Source organism: Mirounga leonina, unplaced genomic scaffold (assembly GCF_011800145.1).
Source record: "Mirounga leonina isolate KUSES-001 unplaced genomic scaffold, KU_Mleo_1.0 Mir_170, whole genome shotgun sequence".
NCBI lineage: Eukaryota > Metazoa > Chordata > Mammalia > Carnivora > Phocidae > Mirounga > Mirounga leonina.
In genome coordinates, this window is record NW_023270433.1 from 39,084,203 (window position 1) to 39,104,113 (window position 19,911).

Sequence of the window (19,911 nt, forward strand, 5' to 3'; positions counted from 1 at the left end):
CTGCTTCTTCTTCTTTTGAATGACATGTTTAACTTTCTTCTCAGAAGACAACTGTAATTTATCTCATAGTACACATTCAATTTTCACAATATAATTTGCCTCTACCTTCAAAATAGATTCAACTACTTCTCGTATTACTGCCCTGCTTCAAACTACCATTCTCCTCTGAATTATATTTTTACTTACTTATTAAGCACATCTTTCATTGAAATCTATGCCTATAAAAACCTACATAAACTTGAATCCATACATTTTTACCAAAAACAACTAACCAGACCACAAATATTTCACTACCCCCACCCAGTCACTAGCCACCCAGAATTAACAGTCTGCACAATAGATTAATTGCATCTGTTTACAAAATTTATAAAACTGGAATATAAATTACATATTCATTTAAGTCTCACTTCTGTTCTTCAACATAACATTTGTGAGATTCATATGTTGTTGTGGTGGGCCAGAGTCTCTCTTTATTGCTCTAGAGTAATCAAATGTATAGATTATACCACAATTAACTGATTTTACTATTCATGGACAAGGGGATTGTTTCTAGTTTTAGTCAAATTAAGCTGCTACGAATATTTTAACCATGAAGTTTCGAACACCTATGAATGCATTTCTATTGAATATATACCTAGGAGTGTAACTGCTCAGTAATAAAGTTAATTTGTATGTTGGGACCCACAAATGGAGGCCACCCTAGTGGCCCAGCCCACATCACAAATCTAAACCTGTCAGCCTACACTTATAGGAAACACCTGGCACAGAGGGAAACCTAACATCCACCAATCACAATCCTCCAACTCAGCTCTAGCTAGTTTGCCTTACTCTAGAAAATAGGACCTGCTCCCCTTAAAAGGAGACCTCCAGCCTCTTAGCCAATCATTCCATTTCTGTGTTGCCTCTGCTAATGCTCTTTAAAACTTGCTCTTGCCCCCCGTCCCCCAGGAAGAGTGCTCCGCAGCTTGTGAGGCACTGTACTCCCCTAATCCATGGATTATATTTTCTTAAAATTGTTTTAGTTTTGCGATTTGACAGTTTTGGCGATGAGATGGGAAGACAGCTGCTGAAGATTCTGGGTCATGGCTCCCAGATGCAGGTGAAAATACCCACTGAGGCTTTTGGTTCTCTGCCTCTCAGGCTGCTCTCCAGGATCTCTGCTAAGCTTCCTTCAGACTGAGCTCTGCTTATTTTGCCTTCTGAGCTCTTTGAGTTTGTTTGTCCCAATCTTTCAAGATGGAAAATTGGGGTGTGAGAGACTCCAGATTTCTCACAGTGAGACTTAGGAGGCCAAAACATTTGGATTTGTGGCTGACTCATCTATGAGGTAAGCACCTTTGGGAAGTTCTGACAGGTCTCAGAAACTGCACAGGTAGCCAGAAACAGTAAGTCTGGTTGAATTAGGAAGGATTATTTTAACAAGGGGGGGAAAAAAAGGTGCCTCTCAATCTAAAGAAAGCAACATGATAGTTATTATGGGATTCACAAAGCCTCCAAGTAAGTCCACAGCATAAACCACTGGGGTACTTGGGGAAATCAATTAAGATAAATTCAGACTTTTTTGACGAATGACATATCAAAATCTAACTAGGCACAAGTCAGACTATTAAAAGGCATTAGGGCAAATAAATAAATAAATAAAAGCCATTAGGGCATCTGCCAGTATAAATAAACTTCATGAAAGGAATAATAGATCTATTGCTAATGGGAATCTTAAAAGCCAAAGCCATGAAATTGGTGGGCATGTGTCTAGCACTTAAAAGCTGTTAGAGTACTTGGCATCTACCTTAAAATTCCTGTGCTAGGATAAGTTGGTCAAGGAATGGGTTAGATTGATACTAGGTCACCAGTCAACCTCAAGAAAATGTCTATGCAATGAGGTACATTGTCAAATCCCCAATCCAGCAGCACATACTTCCTGGGTATTAATCTGTCTCTGAGATACCCGAGGCTTAGCCGAAGATAGGAGATACTCAAGTTTCAAAGAGTTAAGTATGCCACTTTTCAGTACACTTACTTATTTTACGTTAAGAACTGAGGTCCTAGAAGCTGTAGATACGTACAAAAATGGCAAAATCTTACGAAGACATTAGGGCATGTTTTTAGAGTTATCAATATTAAATGTAATGCAGATACAACTAGTACTCTACCTAGATTTACTGAAAGTCAGATAAACGCAAGTTATTGAATTTGTCAGCAGGAGAGATAACTTACAATGATTAAGCTGTTTAATGTCTCATGCAATTTGCATGAGTAATTTAAACATAATTGTTAAGAACAAGTAAATTAAACAGATTTAAAGTTTATATATGAACTTTTTCAACAATAATTATATTTTATGATATATCTACTTAAAAAGAGTTTCCAAAATCCTTTTGGTAACTTGAAACCTAAAGCTATAATGAGACAGTTGAATGATGGGTATCTATTGACTATGTAGATCGTTTCTAACTAAGATAAAATACTGAAACATCAATTACTGAACATAGGTTTATCTACTTTTGGCTTACTTTTACAGAGGAACTAAAGCTAATTGGGCCTATTAGTAAACATACTTTGTGCCACACTGAAAAATTTACTATAAGGAAGAAAATACTTCTGGGAATTAGGAAAGTATTTATAAATTTGCCAATTCACAGAATGCTGGTATAAAATTTCTCAATTTACTTTGTAGTTTTTACTAGGAATTAAGGATTCTAAGGGTTAAGAATTTTAATCAATAAATAATTAAATCAAAACTATTTAGAAATAATAGGACTGTAAAGAAACAATTGTGTAAAGAAAAGTAGTTAAGGGAAGCCGAATCACCATTTGTTCCAGAATGAGAAAGAGAAAAAACATAAAAATCTGAATGAATACAAAAAACTTGTGGAAGGATTGTGGAAAAAGAATCTTGAGAAAGTAATTTTATGTGTAGTTAAACTGGCTAAGATTGGAATGGATTTATTTGATTTTTTAATGAGTTTTAATATCAAAAGTAGAGTGGTACACGGTTAGGGTTTTTTCTCTGTTAAAAGGATAGTCTTCTTCTTTTTTTTTTTTTTAAAGATTTTATTTATTTATTTGACAGAGAGAGACACAGCGAGAGAGGGAACACAAGCAGGGGGAGTGGGGGAGGGAGAAGCAGGCCTCCCGCTGAGCAGGGAGCCTGATGTGGGGCTTGATCCAAGGACCCCGGGATCACGACCCAAGCCGAACGCAGACGCTTAACAACTGAGCCACCCAGGCGCCCAAAAGGATAGTCTTCTTGAATTACTACTCTGCTCTTAATGAGAGATTATGAAAGTTTTTTTTTAACTTTTTGGGCAATCTACCTGGAAAACAAAAATTCGGGGACTTACAATTGACTGTTCTTCATGTTGTTTTTGTCAGGTTTTTGATTGCTTAAGAAAACCCAGTCTTCTCAATATTAAAAGAGCTATGTCCACAACTATGTTATCTTCTGTATATTTGCCTTTGAAATCTTCTATTGTAACTTTAGTTAAATAGATGGGGGGGGGGGGGGGAACGGATGTCCTAAAACAGTTTCAACTTTTTTGGAACATGTTTACCACTGGTGATCCGTGAAATGGTGTTTTGAATAGAACAGCTATTAGTATTTGCTGCATACAAACAGTGACCAATTATAGAACACAATGGGACACTACTAAGGGTATATGTGCTATAAAAATTTAGAGATAAAATCCACATAGATTTCTAGCCAAAACTCATTTGTGGAACTTCCAATAACTTAACTACATACCTCACTTAATCCTCCATACCAGGGGAAATGAAAATATATTTCATCTATAAATCCTGCCTGTGGTAGAAACAATTTAAAATGGAATATACAGAGAATAATTCCTGATTTGACTGATGTTAAAAGATCTGAAACGTATTTTACTCTCAAGATGCATTGACCATCCTCTCAGATTCCTCTTTAATGGAAAATAAAAACTTTTAGAGAGGATAAAAACCTCACATTCCTTGATGAGACATGCATATATACATACATATGAAATATGAGACATATGAAAAATGAGTTGTGAGAAAAATAAAAACTGTATATGTAGTATATATTTATATATATATACATACACATGTATGCCTGCATGTGTGTGTGTGTGTGTGTGCAAACACAACTTTGGACTCCAAAAGTGTAATGGCAGAAATGAATGAAATTAGATAATGAAATCAGCATCTTTCTGGATTAGACCAGTTCTGAATTGGAAACCCTTGTGAGGTACAAGAACCATTTCTTGAATACTGCCTTATCCTCAATAAATTGTCTTGTTCACAAAATTTAACTGATCATGTATATGCAGGTCTAGTTCTAGAATTCAAAATGTCCTATTGCTATGTTTCCCTACCCTAACATGAATACCACACTTTATTGACCTCTGTACCTCTTTTGTAAGCCTTGAAATCAGACAGTGGGCATCTTCAATCTTTTTTCTGTTCTCTTTTTTTATGTGTCTCTTCATTCTTTCTGGGGATTAATTTTATGAATCTTTAACAATTAACTTTGAATTTGTTAATTTTCATTATTTGCCTTCTTTGCCATTGATTTCTCTTCTATTTAATATGTCACTTCTCCTACTTATTTTGGGTTTAATTTCCTGTTCCTTTTTTAGCATCTTACGGTCAAAGGTTGAAAGGTTAGAATTACATTACATTTAGTTTGGAAGAGATTTATGCTACTTCTAAGCACACCTGGATATCTCGCTTTGATTTGGTCAGGATAAGGATTAACTAACCATCTAACAAATAAGCTTGAATATTCTGGTAAAGTCTAAAGCTTTCCTGTTGAAAGTCTAAAACTTTTCTGGGTCAGTTTGTTTGATGATGACTTTCACCTGGTCTGTTTTTTCAGTTTGGCTTGACTGTATAACCAGAGAGGCATAGAAAGACCCTGCTGGAAAAGTGTGTGTTAAGCTCTTCCAAAACAGGTATTCATCCACAAATTAAGACAGTTAAACATGAGATGAAATGCCTCATATATGAATAATAATTTTAGAGTACATGTTTCTCTGACTATTGCTCTATCTGACATGATCACTAGAAATATAGATGTTCTCTCTTGTAATTTCCACTTTCTTCATTGTGATTCTTTTCATTTAAATGAAAAATGATTTTTATAATATCTTGCATACATTTTCTTTTTTGGAAAAAAAAATCTGGGTTTGACCTCCTAGCAATATCTGGAAATGTGTATTTTCCTGTAGGTTTCTTATCTTAAAAAATTTTGCAGGATTTAAATATGCTCACATTTGATCCTAAACATTTTTCAAGAGTAAAAATTACTATAAATGAATTTAAAAATTATTTTTAAATGTTATTATAAACCAATCTCCTGTTTGTAAATATGCCAATTCCAAATCTGGATTATTTTGTTTTATTTTGTTTTTACCCCAGAAATCTATTGTGTTAATAGTAAAATAAGTATGACTTAATTAGGATGCTGAAGAATTGTACAAGTTGAAAATACTTTATGTATTCTTAACACAGGATGAGGCTACTCCAAGCTTTCATTAAAGTATATTTTTGTTCTGTTCCTTTGGTAGGTCTGTGGGCTAAAGGAAGTTAATGAAGACAGGCTACCACTGTATTTCATCTTCAAAACTTTTAGATTTGCTCTTCTCTCTGAGTCTCATGAGCAGGTAAGACAATGAGCAACCTTTCATTCTAAACTCAGAGAAGAAATAGATGCTGTTTCCAAAGTCTACTTCAAGTACAGTCCTTTGAAGTCTTTGCAAGCACCCTTATAAGTACCTGACCTTCAGATCAAAAGATTAAAGGAAAAAAAATAAAAGCAAAGAAGCTCCCTTTTTTTCCTCTTCATATTCTGTGGAAATGATATTGCTTGTTTGAGGCCAAAATGTGTCTTCTTTTTTCCTCTGTCTTTCTTTTCTTTAAGTTTTTAAAATTTTGTACAGATCAATTTAGGAACTATTTATATACGTGACTTCCTCTTTGGCATGGTCATGCTTTATGCTAAGGATACAAAAGTGCATATAGCATGATTATTAATTATATTTTTCAAGGGTATGGTGATTACTGTTTGAGAGGTTATATGTAGTCGTGGTTAAATACATAGTCACGTTATAACACAGAACCAAGTTTGAATCTAAGTTTGATCTCAGATTTATTAACTTTTTACCTGTGGTACTTTAAGCATTTATATTTTAGAGCATCAATTTTCTCTATTTTAAAAGAAGATAATACTTTCACTGAAAGATTATGCTAACAGTTGAATCACATAATGAAGAAGAATTAGAGGAAGTGTTTGGAGAATGCTTGGCACATAGTAAGTGGTCAGTAAGAGGAAGAGATTTAAATATCCTGTTCTTCATCATTGTTATCATCAGCACCATTATTAATTTCTCAATATTCTAGTACACAGCAGTCTGTAACTGTTATTTTGGAATTTGGGCTCCGTATTGGTTGTGAGATTTATTTGTCACTAATAGTATAATTGTTTGATTACCTTAGCCGAAAATGTTATAGGTAGATACACATCTGGTTTGATCAATTTAATATTTTCAAAAGAAATAATTAAAGATACTATTCACATAGTAGAAAGTGACTATCATTTTTGGCTTCTGTTTTTACATTTGGTCTGTGATAACTTTCAAGACTCCTGTTTCCCTTTTTGCCTTTCTATTTCTCAGATTAGGGTATTTTCCTACTTGTTAGTAACTTAAAGCTGAGGGTACTAGGAGAATATTTTAAATGAATATCAAAAATCTCTGACCTGAAAAGCCCTAAGTCAGAAGGTCCCATCTACTGTATTAGTAAATGTTCTGTCTTCACCCTTAAAATAAATAAGACTATCCTCAGTTCAATTACAGTCTATTTATGGAGAAACACAGAGGAAGTGAATACATACATGGAATGGTACCAACTCTCTTTGCTATTGAAGGAAGTGACTGTCTTTCTTAATCTTTTTTCTTTTTTTTTTCTAAATTTAAGGTTGGGACATATTGTTGATATTTGGAGCTTTTATGTAAAATCAGGCTTCCACCATTCCTGTCAGCTTTCCTTAAGGCATTTTAATTGATATTTTTATTTATTTTATTTATTTTTATTATTATTTTATGCTAATACCATACATTACATCATTAGTTTTTGAAGTAGTGTTCCCTGATTCATTGTTTGCGTATAACACCCAGTGCTCCATGCAGTACGTGCCCTCTTTAATACCCATCACCAGGCTAACCCATCCTCCTGCCCGCATCCCCTCTAGAACCCTCAGTTTGTTTTTCAGAGTCCATCAATCTCATGGTTTGTCTCCCACTCCAATTTCCCCTCCTTCATTCTTCCCCTTCTACTATCTTCTTCTTCTTTTTTTTTTTTTTAACATATAATGTACTATTTGTTTCAGAGGTACAGACCTGTGATTCAGTAGTCCTGCACAATTCACAGCACTCACCATAGCACATACCCTCCCCAATGTCTATCACCCAGCCACCCCATCCCTCCCAATACTGACCACTCCAGCAACACTCAGTTTGTTTCCTGAGATTAAGAATTCCTCATATCAGTGAGGTCACATGATACATGTCTTTCTCTGATTGACTTATTTTGCTCAGCATAACACTCTCCAGTTCCATAACGTCGTTGCAAATGGTAAGATCTCATTCCTTTTGATGGCTGCATAATATTCCATTGTGTGTGTGTGTATATATATATATATATATATATATATATATATATATATATATATATATATGTATATATACCACCTCTTCTTTATCCATTCATCTGTCAATGGACATCTTGGCTCTTTCCACAGTTTGGCTATTGTGGACATTGCTGCTATAAATATCGGGGTGCACGTACCCCTTCGGATTACTACATTTGTATCCTTGGGGTAAATACCCAGGAGTGCAATTGCTGGGTCGTATGGTAGCTCTATTTTCAACTTTTTGAGGAACCTCCATACTATTTTCCAGAGTGGCTGCACCAGCGTGCATTCCCACCAACAGTGGAGGAGGGTTCCCCTTTCCTCATCCCCGCCAACATCTGTCATTTCCTGACTTGTTAATTTTAGCCATTCTGACTGGTGGGAGGTGATATTTCATTGAGGTTTTGATTTGGAATTCCCTGATGCCAAGCGATGTTGAACACTTTTTCATGTGTCTGTTGGCCATTTGGATGTTTTCTTTGGAAAAATGTCTGTTCATGTCTTCTGCCCCTTTCTTGATTAGATCATTTGTTCTTTGGGTGTTGAGTTTGATGAGTTCTTTGTAGATTTTGGATACTAGCCCTTTATCTGATATGTCATTTGTAAATATCTTCTCCCATTCTGTCGGTTGTCTTTTGGTTTTGTTGACTGTTTCTTTTGCTGTGTAAAAGCTTTTTATCTTGATGAGGTCCCAAGAGTTCATTCTTGCCCTTGCTTCCCTTGCCTTTGGCGATATTTCTAGGAAGAAGTTGCTGTGGCTGAGGTCAAAGAAGTTGCTGCCTGTGTTCTCCCTTAGGATTTTGATGAACTCCTGTTTCACATTTAGGTCTTTCATCCACGTTGAGTCTATTTTTGTGTGTGGTGTAAGGAAATGGTCCAGTTTCATTCTTCTGCATGTGGCTGTCCAATTTTCCCAACACCATTTGTTGAAGAGACTGTCTTTTTTCCATTGGACATTTTTTCCAGCTTTGTCGAAGATGAGTGGACCATAGAGTTGAGGGTCCATTTCTGGGCTCTCTATTCTGTTCCATTGATCTATGTGTCTGTTTTTGTGCCAGTACCATGCTGTCTTGATGATGATAGCTTTGTAATAGAGCTTGAAGTCCGGAATTGTGGTGCCGCAGCTTTGCTTTTCTTTTTAACTTTCCTCTGGCTATGCGGGGTCTTTTCTGGTTCCATACAAATTTTAGGATTATTTGTTCAATTTCTTGAAAAATGTGGATGTTATTTTGATGGGGATTGCATTGAATGTGTAGATTGCTCTAGGTAGCATTGACATCTTCACAATATTTGTTCTTCCAATCCATGAGCATGGACGTTTTTCCATTTCTTTGTGTCTTCCTCAAATTCTTTCATGAGTATTTTATAGTTTTCTGAGTACAGATCCCTTGCCTCTTTGGTTAGATTTATTCCTAGGTATCTTATGGTTTTGGGTGCAATTGTAAATGGGATTGACTCCTTAATTTCTCTTTCTTCTGTCTTGTTGTTGGTGTATAGGAATGCCACTGATTTCTGTGCATTGATTTAATATCCTGCCACTTTACTGAATTCCTGTATGAGTTCTAGCAGTTTTGGGGTGGAGTCTTTTGGGTTTTCCACATAAAGTATCATATCATCTGCAAAGAGTGAGAGTTTGACTTCTTGTTTGCCGATTCAGATGCCTTTTATTTCTTTTTGTTGTCTGATTGCTGTGGCTAGGACTTCCAATACTATGTTGAATAGCAGTGGTGATAGTGGACATCCCGTCGTGTTCCTGACCTTAGGGGGAAAGCTCTCAGTTTTTCCTCATTGAGAATGATATTCGCTGTGGGTTTTTCATAGATGGCTTTTATGATATTGAGGTATGGACCCTCTATGCCTATACTCTGAAGAGTTTTGATCAAGAAAGGATGCTGTACTTTGTCAAATGCTTTTACTACATCTATTGAGAGGATCATATGATTCTTGTTCTTTCTTTTATTAATGTATTGTATCACATTGATTTGCGGATGTTGAACCAACCTTGCAGCCCAGGGATAAATCCCACTTGGTCGTGGTGAATAATCCTTTTAATGTACTGTAGGAATCTATTGGCTAGTATTTTGGTGAGAATTTTTGCATCCATGTTCATCAAGGATATTGGTAATTCTCCTTTTTGATCCGGTCTCTGTCTGGTTTGGGGATCAAGCTAATGGTGGCCTCATAAAATGAGTTTGGAAGTTTTCCTTCCATTTTTATTTTTTGGAACAGTTTCAGAAGGATAGGTATTAATTCTTCTTTAAATGTTTGGTAGAATTCCCCTGGAAAGCCATTTGGCCCTGGGTTTTTGTTCGTTGGGAGATTTTTGATTACACTTTCAATTTCCTTAGTGGTTATAGGTCTGTTCAGGTTTTCTATTTCTTCCTGGTTCAGTTTTGGTAGTTGATACATCTCTAGGAATGCATCCATTTCTTCCAGGTTATCGAATTTGCTGGCATAGAGTTGCTCATAATATGTTCTTATAATTGTTTGTATTTCTTTGGTGTTGGTTGTGATCTCTCCTCTTTCATTCATGATTTTGTTGATTTGGGTCCTTTCTCTTTTCTTTTTGATAAGTCTGGCCAGGGGTTTATCCATCTTGTTAATTCTTTCAAAGAACCAGCTCCTAGTTTCGTTGATCTGTTCTACTGTTCTTTTAGTTTCTATTTCATTGATTTCTGCTCTGATCTTTATTCTTTCTCTTCTCCTGTTGGGTTTAGGCTTTATTTGCTGTTCTTTCTCCAGCTCCTTTAGGTGGAGGGTTAGGTTGTGTACTTGAGACCTTTCTTGTTTCTTGAGAAAGGCTTGTATTGCTATATACTTTCCTCTTAGGACTGCCTTTGCTGCATCCCAAAGATTTTGAACAGTTGTGTTTTCATTTTCATTTGTTTCCATTAATTTTTTAATTCTTCTTTAATTTCCTGGTTCACCCATTCATTCTTTAGTAGGATGCTCTTTAGCCTCCATGTATTTGAGTTCTTTCTGACTTTCCTCTTGTGATTGAGTTCTAGTTTCAAAGCATTGTGGTCTGAAAATAGGCAGGGAATGATCCCAATCTTTTGGTACCGGTTGAGACCCAATTTGTGACCTAGGATGTGTTCTATTCTGGAGAATATTCCATGGGTACTAGAGAAGAATGTGTATTCTGTTGCTTTGGGATGGAATGTTCTGAATATATCTGTGAAGTCCATTTGATCCAGTGTGTCATTTAGAGTCTTTATTTCCTTGTTGATCTTTTGCTTAGATGATCTGTCCATTTCAGTGAGGGGGGTGTTAAAGTCCCCCATTATTATTGTAGTGTTGTTGATGTGTTTCTTTGCATTTGTTATTAATTGGCTTATATAATTGGTTGCTCTCATGTTAGGGGCATAGTTATTTACAGTTGTTAGATCTTTTTGTTGCATAGACCCTTTAAGTAGGATATAGTGTCCTTCCTCATCTCTTATTATAGTCTTTGGTTTAAAATCTAATTTGTCTGATAGAAGGATTACCACCCCAGCTTTCTTTTGGTGTCCATTAGCATGGTAAAAGATTTTCCACCCCTTCACTTTCACCCTGGGGTTATCTTTGGGTCTAAAATTAGTCTTTTTAGGCAGCATATTAATGGATTTTGTTTTTTTATCCAATCTGATAGCCTGTGTCTTTTGATTGGGGCATTTATCCCATTTACATTTAGGGTAACTATTGAAAGATACGAATTTAGTGCTATTGTATTGCCCGTAAGTTGACTCTTACTGTATATTGTCTGTGTTCCTTTCTATTCTATATTAATTTAGGCTCTCTCTTTGCTTAGAGGACCCCTTTCAAGATTTCTGTAGGGCTGGTTTCGTGTTTGCAAATTCCTTTAGTTTTTGTTTGTTCTGGAAGCTTTTAATCTCTCCTCTTTTCAATGACAGCCTAGCTGGATATAGTATTCTTGGCTGCATATTTTTCTCATTTAGTGCTCTGAATATATCATGCCAGTCCTTTCTGGCCTGCCAGGTCTCTGTTGATAAGTCTGTTGCCAATCTAATGTTTCTACCATTGTACGTTACAGACCTCTTGTCCCGAGCTGCTTTCAGGATTTTCTCTTTATCTCTGAGACTCGTAAGTTTTACTATTAGGTGTTGGGGTATTGAGCTATTTTTCTTGATTTTGCGAGGGGTTCTCTGTGCCTCCTGGATTTTGATGCCTGTTTCCTTCCCCAAATTAGGGAAGTCCTCTGCATAGTTTGCTCTAATATACCTTCTGCACCTCTCTCTTTCTTCTTCTTCTGAGATCCCAATTATTCTAATGTTTCATCTTACAGTGTCACTTATCTCTCGAATTCTACCCTCGTGATCCAGTAGTTGTTTACCTCTCTTTTTCTCAACTTCTTTATTTTCCATCATTTGGTCTTCTATATCGCTAATTCTCTCTTCTGCCTCATTTATCCTAGCAGTTAGAGCTCCTATTTTTGATAGCACCTTATTAATATCCTTTTTGATCTTGACTTGGTTAGATTTTAGTTCTTTTATTTATCCAGAAAGGGTTTCTCTAATAACTTCCATGCTTTTTTCAAGCCCAGCTGGTATCTTTAAAATTATCATTTTGAACTCTAGTTCCCACATCTTACTAATGTCCGTATTGGTTAGGTCCCTGGCAGTCTGTACTGCCTCTTGTTCTTTTTGTTGAGGTGATTTTTTTCTGTCTTGTCATTTTGTACAGAGGAGAATAGATGAATGAGAGAACTAAATGCTAACAGGGTAACAATGTCCCCAGAAAATATACACTAAACAAATCAGAAAAGACCTGAAACTGGGGTGGAAAAAACAGGGAAGGAAAGAAAGAAAAGGGAAAAAAGAATGAAAAAGAAAAAGCTAAAAACAAACAAAAACAAAACAAAACAAAACAGAATATGATCAAATATGATCAGGCTAGTGCATAGATCAGTGCCACAGACTAAATTTTGGGCGTATTTTGGTCTGTTAGAAGAAGGTGCTTCCCAAAATTTTAAAGAAAGAAAAACTTATATATGTACAAAAATAAGGGTTAGTATGATGAAGGGATGGAATATGACTGTAAAGATGAAAATTAGAAAATATATTATAAAAGGAATTGATAAGATAGAAGTTGGTTGAAAAAAGAAAGAAGAGCACTTAAAAAAAAAAGGGAGCAAATGTGATTAGGCAGGAGACTTGAACAAAGCCATACACTAGAGATTTAGGGTATATTTTGATCTGTTAGACGAAACTGTATCTTAAAATTTTTAAAAAGAGAACAACATTATATATATATATATACCAAAATAATGGTAACTACTATGAAGGGATAGAATATGGCTTTAAAAATGAAAAATAAAAACTATTTTTTAAAAAAGGGGTTTATAAGATGTTGGTTGAAAAAGGGAAAAAGAAAAATTCAAAAAAAAAAAGAAAAGAAAAGACAGTTAAAAAGAAAGAATTAACTTTGAAAGACTAAAGAATCATGGTAAAAAAGCCATGAATTCTATGTGCAGTATTCCCCTAGCGTTGGAGTTGTGCCGTTCTCATTGATTGGTAAACTTGGTCTTGGCTGGCTGTTCTCGCTGATCTTCTGGGGGAGGGGCCTGTTGCCGTGGTTCCCAAATGTCTTTGCCAGAGGCGGAATTGCCCCTCCCTTGCCAGGTCTGGACTAAGTAATCTGCTTGGGTTTGCTCTCGGGAGCTTTTGTTCCCTGCAAGCTTTCTGTACAGCTTTGGAGCATGAGAGTGAAAATGGTGGCCTCCCAATCTCTGCTACAGAGGAGCCGAGAACTTGGGGCCCCACTCCTCAATGAGCCCCCAGAGAAAAACAATCACTCCCATCTCCCCAGTCTCCGGCCACACTCCGTGCTCACCCGGCCTGTGACCGAGCATTTCTATCTCTGGCACACGACCCTATATGCAGTCTCCAAACCCAGCAGATCCCTGTGGTGCGCTCCCACGCTGCTCCTCCCAGGGGAGGAAGGGGAGTCTCCCCAGATCTGCCGCTTCTTGGGTCCCTGCTGCAAGAGCAGTGGCCCGACTGTGCCTCGGATCACAGTTTTTCGGCACCCCAAAGCTGTGAGCCTGCTCCTTGGCTCTGTCTCTGCAGCCGGCTTCCCTGCTCTGATATTTGGGAGCTCTGATACTTAGGAGCTCTGCTGCACTCAGGCCCCCCTAGTCTTTTTGTGACCCTGAGGGACCTGAGACCACACTGTCTCAGAGAGTGTTCCATCCCCCACTTAGCCACTGGAGCGATGTCCCTCAGCAGAGGCGACTTCTAAAAGTTTTGAGTTTGTGCTCAGCTGCTCTATCACTTGCCAGAAGCGGCCTATGGAGGCCCCTTCCCCCGCCGTCTATCCTCCCGAATATCACCTTGGATTCACTTTTCCGCATGTCCTACCTTCCAGAAAGTGGTCGCTTTTCTGTTCAGAGAATTTTTGCTATTGTTTTTTTCGATCTCCTGTTGAGGTCATAGGTGTTCAGAATGGTTTGATCCCTATCCAGCTGAATTCCTGAGACCAGACAAAATCCAGGTCTCCTACTCCTCCGCCATCTTGCTCTTCCCCCTTAATTGATATTTTTAAAAGTGATAAATTTTACACAAATTTCAGAAGTTTTCTGTGATGTAGTTTACATATTATGAAATGCTCACATCCTAACTGTATCATTTAATCAAACTTGATGACTAAATATTAAGACACAGAATATGTCCATTACCCTATGGAGTTTCTATGTATGCCTTTCTGGTCAAGCCAGACAAGACCCCTACCAATGAGAAACCCTTGATCTAGAGGCACCTGGGTGGCTCAGTCATTAGGCATCTGCCTTTGGCTTAGGTCATGATTCCAGAGTTCCTGGGATTGACTCTGCATCCGGCTCCCTGCTCTGTGGGAAGCCTGCTTCTCTCTCTCCTACTCCCCCTGCTTGTGTTCCCTCTGTCACTGTGTCTCGCTCTGTCAAATAAATAAATAAAATCTTAAAAAAAAAAAAAAATCCCTTTATCTAATTTCTAACACCATTGTTTAGTTTTGCCTTTTCTGTAATTTCATATAAGTGGAATTATATAGTATATTCTTACTCCTAGCTTCATTCATTCTTTATAATATTTGTGAGATTATTGATACTGTTAGATCTATCAGTAACTCATTCTTTCTAGCTCTGAGTAGTATTCCCCTGTATTAATATATTATAATTTGCTTATACATTTACTTTATGGTAGAAGTCTGCATTATTTTCAGTCTTTGGCTTTTATGAATAAGCCTATAATGAACATTCCTTAAAAGGATTCTTGTAGACCTAGTTTTTCATTCTTTTGGATAAATGTCTAGGAGTGGAATTATGTAGCCTCTTAAAATGGAAATTACATACAATATATATGAAACATTTTGTGCTTCCATCAGCCTTGTATGAAAATTCTGGTTGTACCATATCTTCTACAGTGTTATCAGCATTTCCATTTCTCCATTTTAGTGTGTATCTCCTGTGCCTCACTGAGGTTAACTTTGCATTTCTATGATGACTAATGAGGTTGAGTTTCAACTACTAAGGTAGGTAGAGTTTTAATCTTCCACATCCTTATGGATTTTTTTTCTGCTTTTTATATTTATTAAGAGGTATGATAATGTGTTCAATAATGATTGAGAGATTTGTGCCTAGTTACCTTTAGCTTTGTTAATTTTTTTCTCTTATACCCAGAAAATTGATTTTAGGGTAAATAAACATTTAGTATGATGTTTTCTTAACTAACCGTCTACTCCTTTCCTGCAAAATGACTCTTTTAAATTCCACATATGAATCAACTCATATGGTATTTGTCTTTCTCTGACTTATTTTGCTTAGCATAATACATTCTAGCTCCATTTACATTGTTGGGGAAAGGAAAAAAAAAGAAAGAGAGGGAGGCAAATAGAAGAGACTATTAAGGATGAGAACAAACTGAGGGTTCATGGGGAGAGGTGGGTGGGGATGGGCTAATTGTGTGATGGGTATTAAGGAGGGCACTTGTGATGAGTGCAGGGTATTATATTTAAGTGATGAATCATTAAATTCTACTCTTGAAACTAATATTATACTGTATATTAACTAAAATGTAAATAAAAACTTGAAATATTAAAAAAAGGACTCCTTTTATCTATGGTAATACTCTATCTTGAATTTTATTTTGTCTGATATTAGTAAGTCACATTGGCTTTCTCCTGCTTAGTTTGTGTGGTAATTTTTTTCCAGCCATTTACTTTCAAATTACTGTGTCTTAATGTTTAAATTTATGTCTTGTAAGCACGTAGTTCTTCGTGCTTTTTATGTATTATGATGCGTTACCTGTTAATTGGGATCTTTGATTCATTTAATTTAATTATTGATATATTTGGATTTTAAATTTTGATATTTGATTTCCATATTTTCCATATTCTCTTGTTTCCTCTGTTTTTAATTTTCTATCTTATTTTTTGGTAAATCACTTACAGTATTTCCTTTCATCTTCTCTAATGAATTTTTTTTTAATTTTAATTTTTTTTTAAAGATTTTATTTATTTGACAGAGAGAGACAGAGCGAGAGAGGGGAACACAAGCAGGGGGAGGGGGAGAGGGAGAAGCAGGCTCTCGGCCGAGCAGGAGCCCGACGTGGGGCTTGATCCCAGGACTCTGGAATCATGACCCGAGCTGAAGGCAGACGCCTAACGACTGAGCCACCCAGGCGCCCCTTCTCTAATGAATTTTTATCTGTTCTTCTTTGTCTTATTTTTTATTGGTTTCTTCAGGCATTACAAAATTAATTTTAAAGTTATCCCAGTCTGCATCAAAAGCTACTGTACTAACAAAAAAAAGCTAAGGACTTCATAATAATGGATTTCCAATTTATGGACTTCATGACGATGTATTTAGTGTACTGTACTTTACGTTTTTATTTTCATATATATTTGTTGTAGAAAAGCTATAAAATTTGGGCACCTGGGTGGTTCATTCGGTTAAGCATCTGCCTTTGGCTCAGGTAATGATCCCAGGGTCCCGGGATAGAGCCCCAAGTCGGGCTCCCTGCTCAGCGGGGAGTCTGCTTCTCCCTCTCTCTCCGCGGCTCCCCCTGCATGTGCTCTGTCTCTCTCTCTTGCTCTCTGTGTCAAATAAGTAAATAAAATCTTTAAAAAAGCTATAAAATTTATTTTATTCTTCATATTTAAAAAAAAAGATTTATTTGAGGGGGGAGGGGTGGGGGGAGGAGGAGAGAGAATCTCAAGCAGACTCCCCATTGAGTGGAATCTCTCCTGATGCAGGGCTCAATCTCATGACACTCATTGGACACTTAACTGACTGAGCCACCCAGGTGCCCCTTATTCTTCATACTTTAATTTAAAAAAAAATTTTTTTTTTTTTTTGAGAGGGAGAGAGAGAGAGAGAGCACACAAGAGCACATGAGTTGTGGGAGGGGGAGAGGGAGAAATAGAGAATCTCAAGCACGCTCCTCATTCAGCACAGAGCCAGACTTGGGGCTTGATCTCAGGACCTTGAGATCATGACCTGAGCAGAAATCAAGAGCCAGTTACTTAACTGACTGAGGCACCCAGATGCCCCTTCTTTAAACAGCTTATAGTGTCAAAGGAAACTAATGTTATCCTTTGAATTTTAGTTCACTGGGTTGCTTTGTGACTGTAAGTGTATGATGGCCTCAAAAACAAAATTTTGTAGATTATCTACTTTGATCTTACTGTTAGGTTGGAAGCAACATTTTCTTACAAGCCAAATTTATCAAAAATGTATTTAATGACTGGACTTTTTTTTTTAAGGATATATGTGTTTTTCATCCTGTGTGCTGAGGATAAATGCATAAGAGTAAGACAGAATCCTATCCTTAAAAAAATATATGTGTGTATTTTCTCATGTTAGAGGTGGAAGTAATAAATAAATAATAAATAATAAATAACAAAGAAATTTAAAAAAATGAGGGAATTGGTATAATAATGCCTTTTCAAGGCCTTGGGAATGGGCATAGTGCTTTTAAAAACAATACAGCAGTTAGATTTTTTTTTTACCTGTTGAACATTATTATTAGATTTATGATAGTACATGTTGCTTAACAAAACATTTCCACATACATACGTTATCTTTACTTTTTTTAATTTACTCTTATCCAGAAATAACATTTTTTTTAAAGATTTTTTATTTATTTATTTGACAGAGAGAGACACAGCGAGAGAGGGAACACAAGCAGGGGGAGTGGGAGAGGGAGAAGCAGGCTTCCTGCCGAGCAGGGAGCCCGATGCGGGGCTTGATCCCAGGACCCTGGGATCATGACCTGAGCCGAAGGCAGACACTTAATGGCTGAACCACCCAGGCACCCCCAGAAATAGCATTTTTAATTTTGTTAGTGCTTCAGTGTTTTCATGATGGGTTCCTATACATTATCTCAGTTGATTCTCAAAAAATTTTGAGAAGCCAGGCTGAAAGTTACTTGGTAGAATAAATAAAAGATTTTTGAGTAAAAGAGGATTGGCTCAGATTTGATAATTTTTTTAGATGGCAAAAGGACCACAAGGTTTACATAAGTAAGAGAAAAACACCTAATCTACAAAGAATATCACACTCTTGAAAAGATACCAACCTTTTATGGAAGAAAGGAACTTCAGTCAGTGAGTGGAAATCCTTCCTAAATATTAAATCTCAGTCTTTTTCTGCAAAGTATTCATTGTTCTGGATAGTGGCTTGAATTTCTTCTTTAATTCTTCACTCTAATAAGTGAAAAAAACCTATTAAATATCTAAGTGAAATAAAACTGTTGGGAATATGGTTGAAAACTGACATTACAATACTTTATGGACAAATTAAAAGTAGAGTTAAAACATGAGTATAGAATAATCATGGTGAAACTCTTTTGCCATTGATTATGCTCAAATAAAATACAAAATTGTTTATAAGAAAATGTCCTAATATGTAATACCATATTATTAAATGTTATTAATTACCTCAGAGATTTCTGTGGGAATTATATGCTGCTGAGATTGATATTACTAAAATCTCCAAAGTATTTAGTTTAAGAAGCCTGGGTTTATGGTGTCAAGATGTTTAGATGGGAGAGGGGCTGAAATTACTTGAAAACCCTAACAAAGAAAGATACTTTCTACCTTTGGCCATGTTCCTATAATGAATGTAAAAGTGGACTTTTCCACCCCACCATGGCAATTTGGGGCTTTGAATCCTGTTTTGATAGCTATCAACATTATTATTTTATTCATCTTGTAGGTTATTGAATATTCTTGGCTTCCATTTACTTATTGGGCCATACATCTGTCTACAGACGCTATTATAACTTTCATTAAAAACAACAACAACAAAACAACAATAACATAATCACACACAAAAACCATTCAGTTCAATACTTTAGTAAATTGTCTTATAGCTGTCTTCCTGTAATAGTATTAATCTGAAATTAGCATCTCAGTTGAATTCATGATGTTAGAGTCACTTCTTAGATGTCTAGATGTGAGATAACAAGGAAGAGAAAAACTGAGAAAGAGGCAAGAACATGGTGGAAATGGTTTCCTAGCTATTAAAGAACATATTCATTAACATTAATAAAATTTATACTCTCATCTACTTTATAGCAGATAGAAGTCAACTGTCTTCAGTTCTTCATATCTAATAATATGTATTTTATATCTAATAATGTGTTATTTGGGTGATGGGAAATATCCATGTCTTACCCAACTGATAAAGAAGGTGTAGATCTTCTATGTGTTGAGAGCAAAAGACTGTTACCCTGCTTACACTGTACAGTATTTACCTGTATGGCCAATTAACAGAAGAGTTAAGTAACTTTCAGTGGTCCTATGACAAGGCAGTAAGCATGACAAATTTCAGTATTCACCATCACATTCAACTATACCCCATTGCTAAGTAACTGACCTTCCTGCATTTCAAGTAGCAAACTGAATTTATCTCATAAATTTAACTGCCTAGTCAGTCTCTCCCTCTACCCTTACTCTCCAGCTGGGATAAAAGGATCAGGTCAGATCAGAGAATTTCTTGGGATGGCAAAAGATCCTGAGAATCATGTAGGTGAGAGGCAAACAAGATCTGCTCTATGATCAAAGCATAATGTATACATCCCATCCTTGGGGAAGAAGCCAACCTCTTCAGGGAAGGAAGAAAATTAAAGAAACAGAGACTAACCTATTCCTGAGAACTGATGCTTGAATAATTGAAAGATGGAAATTGTGTCATTAAAGTAGTCTGCATAATTAAAGCCACTTATCGGAAATCCATGATCTCAAAGTCCTCAGAATAGTTTCTTTAT